We start from the raw sequence: 14,541 nt of genomic DNA on the forward strand, positions 1-14,541 counted from the left end.
GGAGACCTAAATTTCGTCTTGTCCCAGGAATTCAGCTAGATAAGGATCAAACCATTCTGAACACCTACGAACTCAACAGGAGGTTGAAGAAAAGAATAGCAGCAACTCCCTGACCAGAAAAGCGACCACTTTCTGGAAGGGACCCAACAAGCGGCAGCCGGGGAGACTCCACTTCCTCCCCTGGGAGGAGCGGCGCGGGAGTGCACTGCAGGAATCTGCTGAGTTTGGAGACTCCACACGGGGTCAGGTGCCAGAGACAGAAACGCTAGGTCACAGGCTGGGTGAGCACGGGGTATGGCTGGAGACTGGGGAGACAGGAGTGAGTGATTGCTTTTCTCTGGGGGTGCACTGAGGAGTGGGCCCCCGAGTTCTTGGCTCCTCCAGAGGGAGATTGGGAAGCCGCCATTTTCACTCTCGTCCTCCAAAGCTGTACGGAAAGCTTGCAGGGAACAAAAGCTCCCAAGAGCAAACCTGAGCAGATTACTTAGCCCGGACCCCAGCAAGGGAGGGGCAATTCCGCCTCCAGCAAAGACATTTGAGAACTACAGCAACAGGCCCCTCCCCCAGAAGATCAGCAAGAACAGCCAGCCAAGACCAAGTTTACTGATCAATGAGAACGGCAGAACTCCAGCACTAGGGGAATACTGCACATAGAATTCATGGCTTTTTGCCCATGATTCTTTAGTCTTTCAAAGTTAATTTTTTTAATTTTCTTTTTTTTTTAAGATTTTATTTATTTATTTGACAGAGAGAGACACAGCAAGAGAAGGAACACAAGCAGGGGGAGTGGGAGAGGGAGAAGCAAGCTTCCTGCCGAGCAGGGAGCCCTATGTGGGGCTCGATCCCAGGACCCTGGGATCATGACCTGAGCTGAAGGCAGACGCTTAATGACTGAGCCACCCAGGCACCCCTCTTTTTTTGTTGTTTTTTAAAGATTTTATTTATTTATTTGACAGAGAGAGACACGTGAGAGAGGGAACACAAGCAGGGGGAGTGGGAGAAGGAGAAGCAGGCTTCCCGCTGAGTGGGGAGCCTGATGCGGGGATTGATCCCAGGACCCTGGGATCATGACCTGAGCCAAAGGCAGACGCTTAATGACTGAGCCACCCAGAGGCCCTTATCAATCCCTTTTTAAAAAATATTTTTTATTTTTCATTTTTAGAATCATATTCTATCCCTTCATAGTAGTTAACCTTATTTTTGGTAAATATATAAGTTGTTATCTCTTTAAAATTTTGGGATACAGTTTCTTCTAACAGACCAAAATATACCCTAAATCTCTAGTGTATAGCTTTGTTCTAGTCTCCTGCCTGATCACATTCTCTCCCCCCCCTTTTTTTAATTTCTCTTTTCTTTTTTCAACCAACTTCTTATCTTATCAATTCCTTTTATAAAATCTTTTATAATTTTCATCTTTACAGTCATATTCCATACCTTCATCGTATTTACCCTTATTTTTATACACATATAAGCTTTTCTTTCTTTAAAATTTTGGGAGGCAGTTTCTTCTAACAGACCAAAATATGCCCCAAATCTAGTGTGTGGCACTGATCTATTCACCAGCCTGATCATATTTGATCATATTCTCTTTTTTTTATCCTTTCCTTTTCCTTTTTTTTCTTTTTTCTTTCTTTCCCTTTCTTTTCCCCTGGTTTCAGGTCTCTTCCGATTTGTCTAGCGTATATTTTTCTGAAGTTGTTGTTACCCTGTTAACATTTTGTTCTCTCATTCATCTATTCTCCTCTGGACAAAATGACAAGACAGAAAAAATCACCTCAAAAAAAGGAACAAGAGGCAGTACCAACTGCCAGGGACCTAATCAATATGGACATTAGTAAGATGTCGGAACTAGAGTTCAGAATGATGATTATAAAGATACTAGCTGGGCTTAAAAAAAGCATGGAAGATATTAGAGAAATGCTTTCTGGAGAAATAAAAGAACTAAAATCTAACCAAGTCAAAATCAAAAAGGCTATTAATGAGGTGCAATAAAAAATGGAGGCTTTAACTGCTAGGATAAATGAGGCAGAAGAGAGATTTAGTGATATAGAAGACCAAATGATGGAAAATAAAGAAGCTGAGAAAAAGAGAGATAAACAACTACTGGATCATGAGGGCAGAATTTGAGAGATAAGTGATACCATAAGATGAAACAATATTAGAATAATTGGGATCCCAGAAGAAGAAGAAAGAGAGAGGGGGGCAGAAGGTATATTGGAGCAAATTATAGCAGAGAACTTCCCTAATTTGGGGAAGGAAACAGGCATCAAAATCCAGGAGGCACAGAGAACCCCCCTCAAAATCAGTAAAAATAGGTCAACATCTAAGAGTAAAACTTACGAGTCTCAGAGACAAAGAGAATATCCTGAAAGCAGCTTGTGAGAAGAGATCTGTAGCCTACAATGGTAGAAACATTAGATTGGCAACAGACCTATCCACAGAGACCTGCAGGCCAGAAAGGACTGGCATGATATATTCAGAGCACTAAATGAGAAAAATAGGCAGCCAAGAACACTATATCCAGCTAGGCTGTCATTGAAAATAGAAGGAGAGATGGGCACCTGGGTGGCTCAGTTGGTTAAGTGACTGCCTTCAGCTCAGGTCACGATCCTGGAGTCCCAGGATCAAGTCCTGCGTTGGGCTCCCTGCTCAGCAGGGAGGCTGCTTCTCCCTCTGACCCTCCCCCCTCTCATGCTGTCTCTATCTCATTCTCTCTCTCAAATAAATAAATAAAATCTTTAAAAAAAAAAAAAAGAAAGAAAATAGAAGGAGAGATAAAAAGCTTCCAGGACAAACAAAAACTAAAAGAATTTGCAAACACGAAAACAGCCCTACAAGAGATATTGAAAGGGGTGCTCTAAGCAAAGAGAGAGCCTAAAAGTAACATAGACCAGAAAGGAACACAGACAATATACAGTAACAGTCACCTTACAGGTAATACAATGGCACTAAATTCATATCTTTCAATAGTTACCCTGAATGCAAATGGGCTAAATGCCCCAATCAAAAGACACAGGGTATCAGATTGGATAAGAAAACAAGACCCATCGATATGCTGTCTGCAAGAGACTCATTGGAGACCCAAAGACACCTCCAGATTGAAAGTGAGGGGGGTGGAAAACCATTTACCATGCTAATGGCCACCAAAAGAAAGCTGTGGCTTTCTTCTATAAAGGTGACAATCCTTATATCAGACAAATTAGATTTTAAACCAAAGACGATAATAAGAGATGAGGAAGGACACTTTAGCCTACTTAAAGGGTCTATCCAACAAGATCTAACAACTGTAAATATCTATGCCCCTAACATGGGAGCAGCCAATTATATAAGCCAATTAATAACAAAAGCAAAGAAACACATCGACAACAATACAATAATAGTGGGGGACTTTAACAACCCCCTCACTGAAATGGACAGATCATCTAAGCAAAAATCAACAAGGAAATAAATAATTTAAATGACACACTGGACCAAATGGACTTCACAGATATATTCAGAACATTCCATCCCAAAGCAACAGAATACACATTCTTCTCTAGTGCCCATGGAATATTCTCCAGAATAGATCACATCCTAGGTCACAAATCAGGTCTCAACTGGTACCAAGATTGGGATCATTCCCGGCATATTTTCAGACCACAATGCTTTGAAACTAGAATTCAATCACAAGAGGAAAGTCAGAAAGAACTCAAATACATGGAGGCTAAAGAGCATCCTACTAAAGAATGACTGGGTCAACCAGGAAATTAAAGAAGAATTTAAAAAATTCATGGAAACAAATGAAAATGAAAACACAACTGTTCAAAATCTTTGGGATGCAGCAAAGGCAGTCCTAAGAGGAAAGTATATAGCAATACAAGCCTTTCTCAAGAAACAAGAAAGGTCTCAAATACACAACCTAACCCTATGCCTAAAGGAGCTGGAGAAAGAACAGCAAATAAAGCCTAAACCCTGCAGGAGAAGAGAAATAATAAAGATCAGAGCAGAAATCAATGAAATAGAAACCAAAAGAACAGTAGAACAGATCAATGAAACTAGAAGCTGGCTCTTTGAAAGAATTAATAAGATTGATAAACCCCTGGCCAGACTTATCAAAAAGAAAAGAGAAAATACCCAAATAAATAAAATCATGATGAAAGAGGAGAGATCACAACCAACACCAAAGAAATACAAACATATTTGAGCAACTATGTGGCAGCAAATTAGATAATCTGGAAGAAATGGATGCATTCCTAGAGTTGTATAAACTACCAAAACTGAACCAGGAAGAAATAGCAAACCTGAACAGACCCATAACCACTAAGGAAATTGAAGCAGTCATCAAAAATCTCCCAACAAACAAGAGCCCAGGGCCAGATGGCTTCCCAGGGGAATTCTACCAAACATTTAAAGAAGAATTAATACCTATTCTTCTGAAACTGTTCCAAAAAATAGAAATGGAAGGAAAACTTCCAAACTCGTTATGAGGCCACCATTACTTTGATCCCAAAACCAGACAAAGAGCCCACCAAAAAGGAGAACTACAGACCAATATCCCTGATGAACATGGATGCAAAAATTCTCACCAAAATACTAGCCAATAGGATGCAACAGTACATTAAAAGGATTATTCACCATGACCAAGTGGGATTTATCCTGGGCTGCAGGGTTGGTTCAACATCCACAAATCAATCAATGTGATACAATACGTTAATAAAAGAAAGAACAAGAACCATATGATCCTCTCAATAGATGCAGAAAAAGCATTTGGCAAAGTAAAGCATCCTTTCTTGATCAAAACTCTTCAGAGTGTAGGGATAGAGGGTACATACTTCAGTATCATAAAAGCTATCTATGAAAAACCCACAGCAAATATCATTCTCAATGAGGAAAAACTGAGAGCTTTCCCCCTAAGGTCAGGAACACAGCAGGGATGTCCACTATCACCACTGGTATTCAACATAGTATTAGAAGTCCTAGCCACAGCAACCAGACAACAAAAAGAAATAAAAGCCATCTGAATCAGCAAGGAAGAAGTCAAACTCTCACTCTCTGCAGATGATATGATACTTTATGTGGAAAACCCAAAAGACTCCACCCCAAAACTGCTAGAACTCATACCGGAATTCAGTAAAGTGGCAGGATATAAAATCAATGCACAGAAATCAGTGGCATTCCTATACACCAACAACAAGACAGAAGAAAGAGAAATTAAGGAGTCGATCCCATATACAATTGCACCCAAAACCATAAGATACCTAGGAATAAATCTAACCAAAGAGGCAAAGAATCTATAAAACTATAAAATACTCATGAAAGAAATTGAGGAAGACACAAAGAAATGGAAAAACGTTCCATGCTCATGGATTGGAAGAACAAATATTGTGAAGATGTCAATGCTACCTAGAGCAATCTACACATTTAATGCAATCCTTATCAAAATACCATCCACTTTTTTCAAAGAAATGGAACAAATAATCCTAAAATTTGTATGGAACCTGAAAAGACCCTGAATAGCCAGAGGAATGTTGAAAAAGAAAAGCAAAGCTGGTGGCATCACAATTCCGGACTTCAAGGTCTATTACAAAGCTATAATCATCAAGACAGTACGGTACTGGCACAAAAACAGACACATAGATCAATGGAACAGAATAGAGAGCCCAGAATAGAGAGCCCAAAAAACAGACACATAGATCAATGGAACAGAATAGAGAGCCTCAACTCTATGGTCAACTAATCTTCGACAAAGCAGAAAAGAATGTCCAATGGTAAAAAGACAGTCTCTTAACAAATGGTGTTGGGAAAATTGGACAGCCACATGCAGAAGAATGAAACTGGACCATTTCCTTATACCACACACAAAAATAGACTCAAAATGGTTGAAAGACCTACATGTGAGACAGGAGTCCATCAAAATCCTAAAGGAGAGGGGGCACCTGGGTGGCTCAGTCGTTAAGCGTCTGCCTTTGGCTCGGGTCATGATCCCAGGGTCCTGGTATCAAGCCCCACATCAGGCTCCCAGCTCCATGGGAAGCCTGCTTCTCCCTCTCCCACTCCCCCTTCTTGTGTTCTCTCTCTCGCTGTCTCTCTGTCGGATAAATAAATAAAATCTTTAAAAAAAAAAATCCTAAAGGAGAACACAGGCAGCAACCTTTTCGACCTCAGCCGCAGCAACTTCTGCCTAGAAACATCACCAAAGGCAAGGGAAGCAAGGGCAAAAAGGAACTATTGGGACTTCATCAGGATAAAAAGCTTTTGCACAGCGAAAGAAACAGTCAACAAACCAAAATACAACTGACAGAATGGGAGAAGAAATTTGCAAATGACATATCAGATAAAGGGCTAGTATCCAAAATCTATAAAGAACTTATCAGACTCAAACCCAAAGAATAAATAATCCAATCAAGAAATGGGCAGAAGACATGAACAGACATTTTTCCAAAGAAGACATCCAAATGGCCAACAGACACATGAAAAAGTGCTCAACATCGCTCAGCATTAGGGAAATCCAAATCAAAACCTCAATGAGATACCACCTCACACCAGTCAGAATGGCTAAACTTAACAAGTCAGGAAATGACAGATGTTGGCAGGGATGCGGAGAAAGGGGAACCCTCCTACACTGTTGGTGGGAATGCAAGCTGGTGCAGCCACTCTGGAAAACAGTATGGAGGCTCCTCAAAAAGTTGAAAATAGAGCTACCATATGACCCAGCAATTGCACTACTGGGTATTTACCCCAAAGATACAAATGTAGTGATCCGAAGGGGTACGTGCACCCCGATGTTTATAGCAGCAATGTCCAATAGCCAAACTATGGAAAGAGCCAAGATGTCCATTGACAGATGAATGGATAAAGAAGAGGTGATATATATATATATATCCTAATACACACACACACACACACACACACACACACACACACACACACAATGGAATATTATGCAGCCATCAAAAGGAATGAAATCTTGCCATTTACAATGACATGGATGGAACTGGAGGGTTCCATGCTGAGCGAAATAAGTCAATCAGAGAAAGACATGTATCATATGATCTCACTGATATGAGGAATTCTTAATCTCAGGAAACAAACTGAGGGTTGCTAGAGTGGTGGGGGGTGGCAGGGATGGGTGGCTGGGTGATAGACATTGGGGAGAGTATGTGCTATGGTGAGCACTGTGAATTGTGTAAGACTGATGAATCACAGACCTGTACCTCTGAAACAAATAATACATTACACGTAAAAAAAAAAGATAGTAGGAAGGGAAAAATGAAGGGGGGGAAATCGGAGGGGGAGACGAACCATGGGAGACTGTGGACTCTGAGAAACAAACTGAGGGTTCTAGAGGGGAGGGGGGTGAGGGGATGGGTTAGCCTCGTGATGGGTATTAAAGAGGGCATGTATTGAATGGAGCACTGGATGTTATACGCAAACAATGAATCATGGAACACTACATCAAAAACTAATGATGTGTGGTGATTAACATAACATAATAAAATTTAAAAAAGTAAAAACAATTCCATTTATGATATTTAAAATATGATATACTCAGGGATAAGTTTAACAAAAGATGTGTAGGACTTGTACACTGAAAACTAGACAACATTGCAGAGAGATATTGAAGAAGTTTAAATACATGGAGAGAAATACTATGTTGATGGATTGGAAGACTCACTATTATTAAGATGTCAGTTATCTCCAAATTGTTCCTTAGTGTCTTTAGAAGGAAATAGGAGGATAACTTGACAACACTGAGAACATCTTGGTGAAACAGTACAAAATGTTAATTTTATTAAATCTTGACACTCGAGTATATATCTTTTTACTATTCTGTGTAACAAAATGGGAAGTATGCATAAGTCACTTGTGCTACAAACCAGACCATGATGGTTGTCTCAAGGAAAAGCACCTGTACAATTATTTTTGTTGTGAACTGAAGGAATTTCTTTTCTAAAAAAAAAGAACAGCACTTTTACTTGAAAGAATGCCTGGCAAACTATAGCTATTGAAACATATTTGGCAGACTTTTTCTTGAAACCAACTTAAATGAGCGTGACAGAGAAAAAAACACCTGACATTATTTGTTGCCAGTGATAAAATTTTTTTTTTAATTTTTTTTTTATTGTTATGTTAATCCCCATACATCACATCATTAGTTTTAGATATAGTGTTCCATGATTCATTGTTTGTGCATAACACCCAGTGCTCCATGCAGAACGTGCCCTCCTCAATACCCATCACCAGGCTAACCCATCCTCCCAACCCCCTCCCCTCTAGAACCCTCAGTTTGTTTTTCAGAGTCCATCGTCTCTCATGGTTCTTCTCCCCCTCCAATTTCCCCCCCTTCATTCTTCCCCTCCTGCTATATTCTTCTTCTTCTTTTTTTCTTTCTTAACATATATTGCATTATTTGTTTCAGAGGTACAGATCTGAGATTCAACAGTCTTGCACAATTCACAGCGCTTACCAGAATATCCTGCCTCAAATAGAGACATTATTGGAAAGGGAGGAACATTTTCAGATATGAAACAATATAAATGAACTTTTTATACTCTGTTAAAATCCATTGGTCTATATTGCACTTTGAGTGGAACTTTCATCCAGGCATGATTTTTTAAATACCATGCATTAGTCATTTGAAAACTATTGGTTCCCTGATGCTCCAAATATTGACACATTTATTATATACTATACAGATGCTCCAAATATTAACACAGTTAATTACAAAATATTAAAAAAATCACATCCATTAATATCACCACAAATCTCAATCAGGATATTCTTCATATACTTCAGTAAAAACAGATTCAGCTATCTTCATTAAGTCAGATATTAAAAAAGATTTGCAAAAATGTTTAACAATGTTACTCTTCTCATTTTTTGTTTCAGAAAATATAATTATTTAAATAAAAATGCTACTTATGCTAACACATAATGATTGTTATTTTTAGATGAATTGATAAACTTTGTTAAATTCTCAATTTTATTTTATTTATTTATTTATTTTTGAGAGAGAGAGAGAGCACAAGCAGGGGTGGCGGGGAAGACTCCCCACTAAGCAGGGAGCCTCACAAAGGACTTGATCCCAGGACACTGAGATCATGATCTGAGACAAAGGCAGACGCTTAACCGACTGAGCCACCCAGGTGCTCCTAAATTCTCAATTTTAATTTATAAAACAATAAATAACAACAGGTATAACCCACATTAAAAGATCTTTGGAGTCTTAAATAATTTTTAAGAATATAAAAGGGGTCCTGATAGCAAATAATTTGAGAACTGTTGCAATAGGACGCTGACAAAGTGTTGTCACTCAGCTGCCATGATAAATGAGATTTCAAAAGGCCATTCCACCATGTTATAATGGCAGCTTCCGGGTGATGGGGAATATGGTAAAACCAATAAATTCCACCATTGCTCATAAATTTTTGCTATAAAATGAACTCTCTGGTTAGAAGCAAGACAGTTTAACATACAATGATGGTCAATATGGCAATCCTACAGCCCATGGATGATGGTTTTGGAATCCCGCCATCTAGAGGACTTTCCTCCGAACAGATACAACTTAACTCTTTGCAATATCTTGTCCATTTTTTTTTCATATATTATAAACCTGCTACTTTTATTGCTAAGATCACTCTATTTTTCTTCACCCATGTATAACCTCTAATTTACTTTTCTAGGAATTTCTTAAGAGTATGATAAATGAAAAATGAGTTTTCATCATAGTGCGGTGGCAATATGAAAAATCATATTGATTAGAATAGACTGGAGCATCATCATTTGGTTTTCAACTAATTTGGCAAACTTTACAGGAAAAAAAAGGAAAGATGGTGTTATGGGTGGAATTGTGTCTCTCAAAGAAGATATGTTGAAGTCTTAACATCCTGTACCTCAGAATATGATCTTATTTGGAAATAAGATCTTTACAGTGGTAATCAGGTTAAAATGAGGTCATTAGGGTGGCCCCTAATCCAATATCCTTATAGAAAGAGGAAATTTGGACACAGAGCCAGACACCTATAGAAGGAAGATGACATGAAGACACAGGGAGAATGTCATGTGAAGATAAAAAATTGGAGTGATACAACTGGAGGATAGGGTGTAAGGAATGCCTGAGGCCACCAAAGATGAAGGGAGACCTGGAACAGTTCTCTCTTAGAGCACTCAGAAGGAAACAACTTTGTGGACACCAGACTAACAACTTCCAGAACTGTGAGGCAATAGCTTTTTATTTTTTTAAGTTACCCAATTTGTGGTACTTTGTTATGGTAGTCCTAGAAAACTAATGCAGATGGCAAAATATTTACAGAAGTAACTCTTAATCAACCTTTTATCCCAGAAACTAAGCACTGAGTATTGAATACTCAATACATCAGGCCCACTGAATGTTGAATGAAGATCCTTGAAAGTGGAAATCTTCCTAAGACATATGTCAGTCATCTTGTTTCTTATTCCCTATTCTAGGTCTAATCCATTAGACATTGAATGCTGGCTGAATAAAATAAACACCTATAATTGGAATGAAAAGCAAAGATAAAATATGAATTTCAAACATATTTTACCATATTGTTATTTAGCACTATTTTACAATATTTATTTTCTTTAAATATGGGAAATATAACAACTACTTTTCTGGGAGCAGTTCTTTCCTCCCTCCCTCCTTCCCTCCCTCCCTTCCTTCCTTCCTTCCTTCATTCCTTCTTCCCTTCCTTCCTTCCTTCCCTTCTGCCCTCCCTACTTCCCTCCACTCATCTTCCTTCCTTCCTTCCTTCCTTCTTTCCTTCTTCCCTCCCTCTCTCCCTCTTTCTTTTTCTTTTCTTTCTTTCCTCTCTTTCTTTCTTTCTCTCTCCCTTTCGTTCTTTCTTTCTTTTTCTTTCCCTTTCTTGTTTTCAACTACCCCCAAATTTTATTTATTACAATATCACCAAAATAACAATGAGGTATTTTTAAAATAAAAAGATTACCCAGAATTCTATCTAAGCAATAGGTATTTTGGGGGTGATCAGGGTCTTGGAAATTAAAGTGTGTTAAAGTTAGGATAAACACAGGTATTGAGATCCAAATACCTAGTCCTAGTTCTGCTCTGTAGAAATAAGCTATTAAATAACCCCTCTGAGCCTCAGTTTCCTCATCTGTAAAGTTGCAGCTGTTTAACATAGAGCTGTTGTGACAATGAAAGCAAAAATAGAATTATCTTCTATTAATTTTACAAATAAGAATATTCGATCACACAGATTCAATAACTTGCACAAAGTCACCATCTAGTTAACTCATTGATTCCAAGGCCCAAATTCTATTAGAACTGACCCATACTACATGAAACCCTTTAACTGCACTTCTCAATGGTATATTTTAGATTTCAGGTGATTATGTACCAAAAGTCATAGCCAGGGGTGACTCAACCTGTATAGCCTGTCTAGCTTCCCAGTCCAGTTCAAGTTCTTCATCTATTAATGTCTTCTAACCCTCATAGGGCTCCAAAGGGCTGTGGGTTAAGGTCTCAATTTTCCAGAACTCATCTCTGTTTAGCAAAAACTTTGGGTACAAGGCAATGGTTTGTGGAATAGTAGATCATAATCACAATCACAATCACCCAAACTTGATGTTTCATGTTTGCCTCACTTAAAAATTATATTTGCATTTCTAGAAAAATATAAAAGTACTTTTAAGCCTGTAACAGATAAAATGAGATATGGGAATCCAAATTTGAACACATGGCTTAGGGATGCAGGGTACTGGAGAAAAGTAAAAGATCAGAGGTGAAGAAAAAGAATCACAGTTTGGGCTGTAATAGATTCCATCACATTTGGTCATATCTGGGCTGGGAAGGCTAATTCAGTGTCATCAGACCATGCCCTTTAGAGGCACATGATTCTCAAGACAGAAAAGGGATCTTTTTTTTTTTTTTTTTTTTAAAGATTTTATTTATTTATTTGAGAGAGAGAGAACGAGAGACAGAGAGCATGAGAGGGAGGAGGGTCAGAGGGAGAAGCAGACTCCCCGCCGAGCAGGGAGCCTGATGTGGGACTCGATCCCGGGACTCCAGGACCATGACCTGAGCCGAAGGCAGTCGCTTAACCAACTGAGCCACCCAGGCGCCCCAGAAAAGGGATCTTGACTCTGGGCAAGAGGAAGGCTAAAGTTTGGCTCATTGACTGTCTTTGTGTTAAGGAGAGTTCAAAGATTGTTGAGCCCTTAGAAGTAGTAGGATGTTCACTAACATAACGAATGCCCCAGTAGGAAATGAGGAGAGTGGCCTGCTAAGGAGGCCTAATCCTGGAGAGTAGGAGGAAGGCCAAGAGCACCTTCAGAATGGTTCACAGCTCAAAGTCAGGATAAAGTGAAAGGTGATGAGGGCCATTTCTGGCCACTCAAGGAGGCTTCCAGCAGGATCACTTCAAGAAACAGTGGCTATCCAGGCAGACTGAGAAAAATAGATCAATATGATCACCAACAAGAATCAAAGCAATGATGTAGAAATAAGCCTTAGAACTGGGGAAAAGTACTTACAAGCCACAGGGCTGTGCTTTAATAATTTATGGACATGAACATCTGACCTTGAGACTCATGTGCCAAACCAAGGTTGTATATTGAGCCAAACACTTGCTCATTAAAGCAGCAGTGCTGTTTCTTGTGACCGCTGAGTTGTAGATCCTTTTAAAGGGCAGATTAAAAAGTTGGGTTAGATAGGAAAATGACATTACAGACAAACCTTAAATGTCCTTTCCCAGGCAAGAGGTGACTTAATCTAGACCAGTTGGACCCTTTCACCCAGGAATTTTAATCAGCAGAGGTTATGGTTGTCCAATGGGGGGATGATCTGAAGAGATTATTCATTAATTTCCACTACTTAGATCTCCACAGGTACTCTAATTCCTGACCTGCCCAAAGCCTGGATCTTCAGCTTTCTCTTTTATTTCTTGAGATTCTCAATGTCCTTCAAGTATATTCTATTATAATTATAATTATTATTATTAATGTTTTGCTGAGGTCAGCCATGTGGTGTGTCTTTCCATTTATTCAGAGCTTGTTTTATGTCACTCAGTATGGTTTTATTCATATAAATTCTGTATCTTTTTGGGGCACCTGGGTGACTCAGTTGGTTAAGCGTCTGCTTTTGGCTCAGGTCATGATCCCAGGGTCCTGGGATCGAGCCCTGCATTGGGCTCCCTGCTCAGCAGAGAGCCTGCTGCTCCCTCTCCTTCTGCTGCTCCCCCTGCTTGTGCTCTCTGTCTCTCTGTCAAATAAATAAATTTTAAAAAATTTTTAAAAATTCGGTATCTTTTTTTGTTGAATTTATTACTAGTTATTTTATGATTTTGTTGCCAGTGTGAGTGGAATTTTTTTTCCATTTCCAGTTCAAATTGATTACTGACAGGGTAGTAAAAGGCTATTGTTGTGTATTTATTTAATACGGTGCCAACTTAATCTCTCTTATTACTTATACTTTTCACCCTAGCCTATTGAGTTATCTGTGAATATAATCATATTATCTACATATAAAATAAGTAATTGGTCTTTTATAATCATTCTAAGTATTTCATATTTCTGTCTTATTACCTTAGTTATAATCTTCAAAACAATGTTAGGAAATAGTGGAGAAAACAGGCATCTCTGCCCAATTTCTGGTTTTAAATTTTTTTTTTGTTTTGTTTTGTTTTAAAGGTTTTATTTGAGAGAGAATGAGAGAGAGAGAGAGCACATGAGAGGGGGGAGGGTCAGAGGGAGAAGCAGACTCCCTGCCGAGCAGGGAGCCCGATGCGGGACTCGATCCAGGGACTCCAGGATCATGACCTGAGCCGAAGGCAGTCGCCTAACCAACTGAGCCACCCAGGTGCCCCAATTTCTGGTTTTAATGGAAATTACTTTAGTATTTCACTATTTAGTTTGATGTTTACAGTTTCTAAGAAATTTTGAAATATGCCATACATCCTGAAAAGTACATGTAACACATACGTATAGTTTAACAAATAATTATAAAGCAAAGATCTTCATGAACACTATATAAGAAAACATTTTTTTAAAAGATTTTATTTATTTATTTGAGAGAGAGTGTGTGCACACACAAGAGAGAGCACAAGGAGGGGGAGGGGCAGAAGGAGAGGGAGAAGCAGACTCCTCACTGAGCAGGAAGCCCAACGTGGGCTCTATCACAGGACCCTGGGATCATGACCTGAGTCGAGGGCAGACACTTAACTGACTGAGCCACTCAGGCACCCCAAGAAAACATTTTTTAGATTTTTAAAAAAGATTAACAGCACTAGGAATGTATACCACTCTGTTCTAAGAATCTTGTTCCTTCCCCTGTTACACTAACTCAGACTGCCCTAACATTCTTACTGATTTCCTTGCTTCTTTATGGTTTTACCATTTATTTTTTTATTTCAATTTTTTAATTTAAATTCTAGTTAGTTAATATATATGGTAAAATTGGTTTCAGGTATAGAATTTAGTGATTCATCCCTTACATATAATACACATTGCTCATCACAATAAGCACTCTCCTTAATACCCATCACCCATTTAGCCCATCCCACACCCACCTCCCTCCATCAAACT

The sequence above is a fragment of the Halichoerus grypus genome, chromosome 6, assembly GCF_964656455.1.
Source record: "Halichoerus grypus chromosome 6, mHalGry1.hap1.1, whole genome shotgun sequence".
Classification (NCBI taxonomy): domain Eukaryota; kingdom Metazoa; phylum Chordata; class Mammalia; order Carnivora; family Phocidae; genus Halichoerus; species Halichoerus grypus.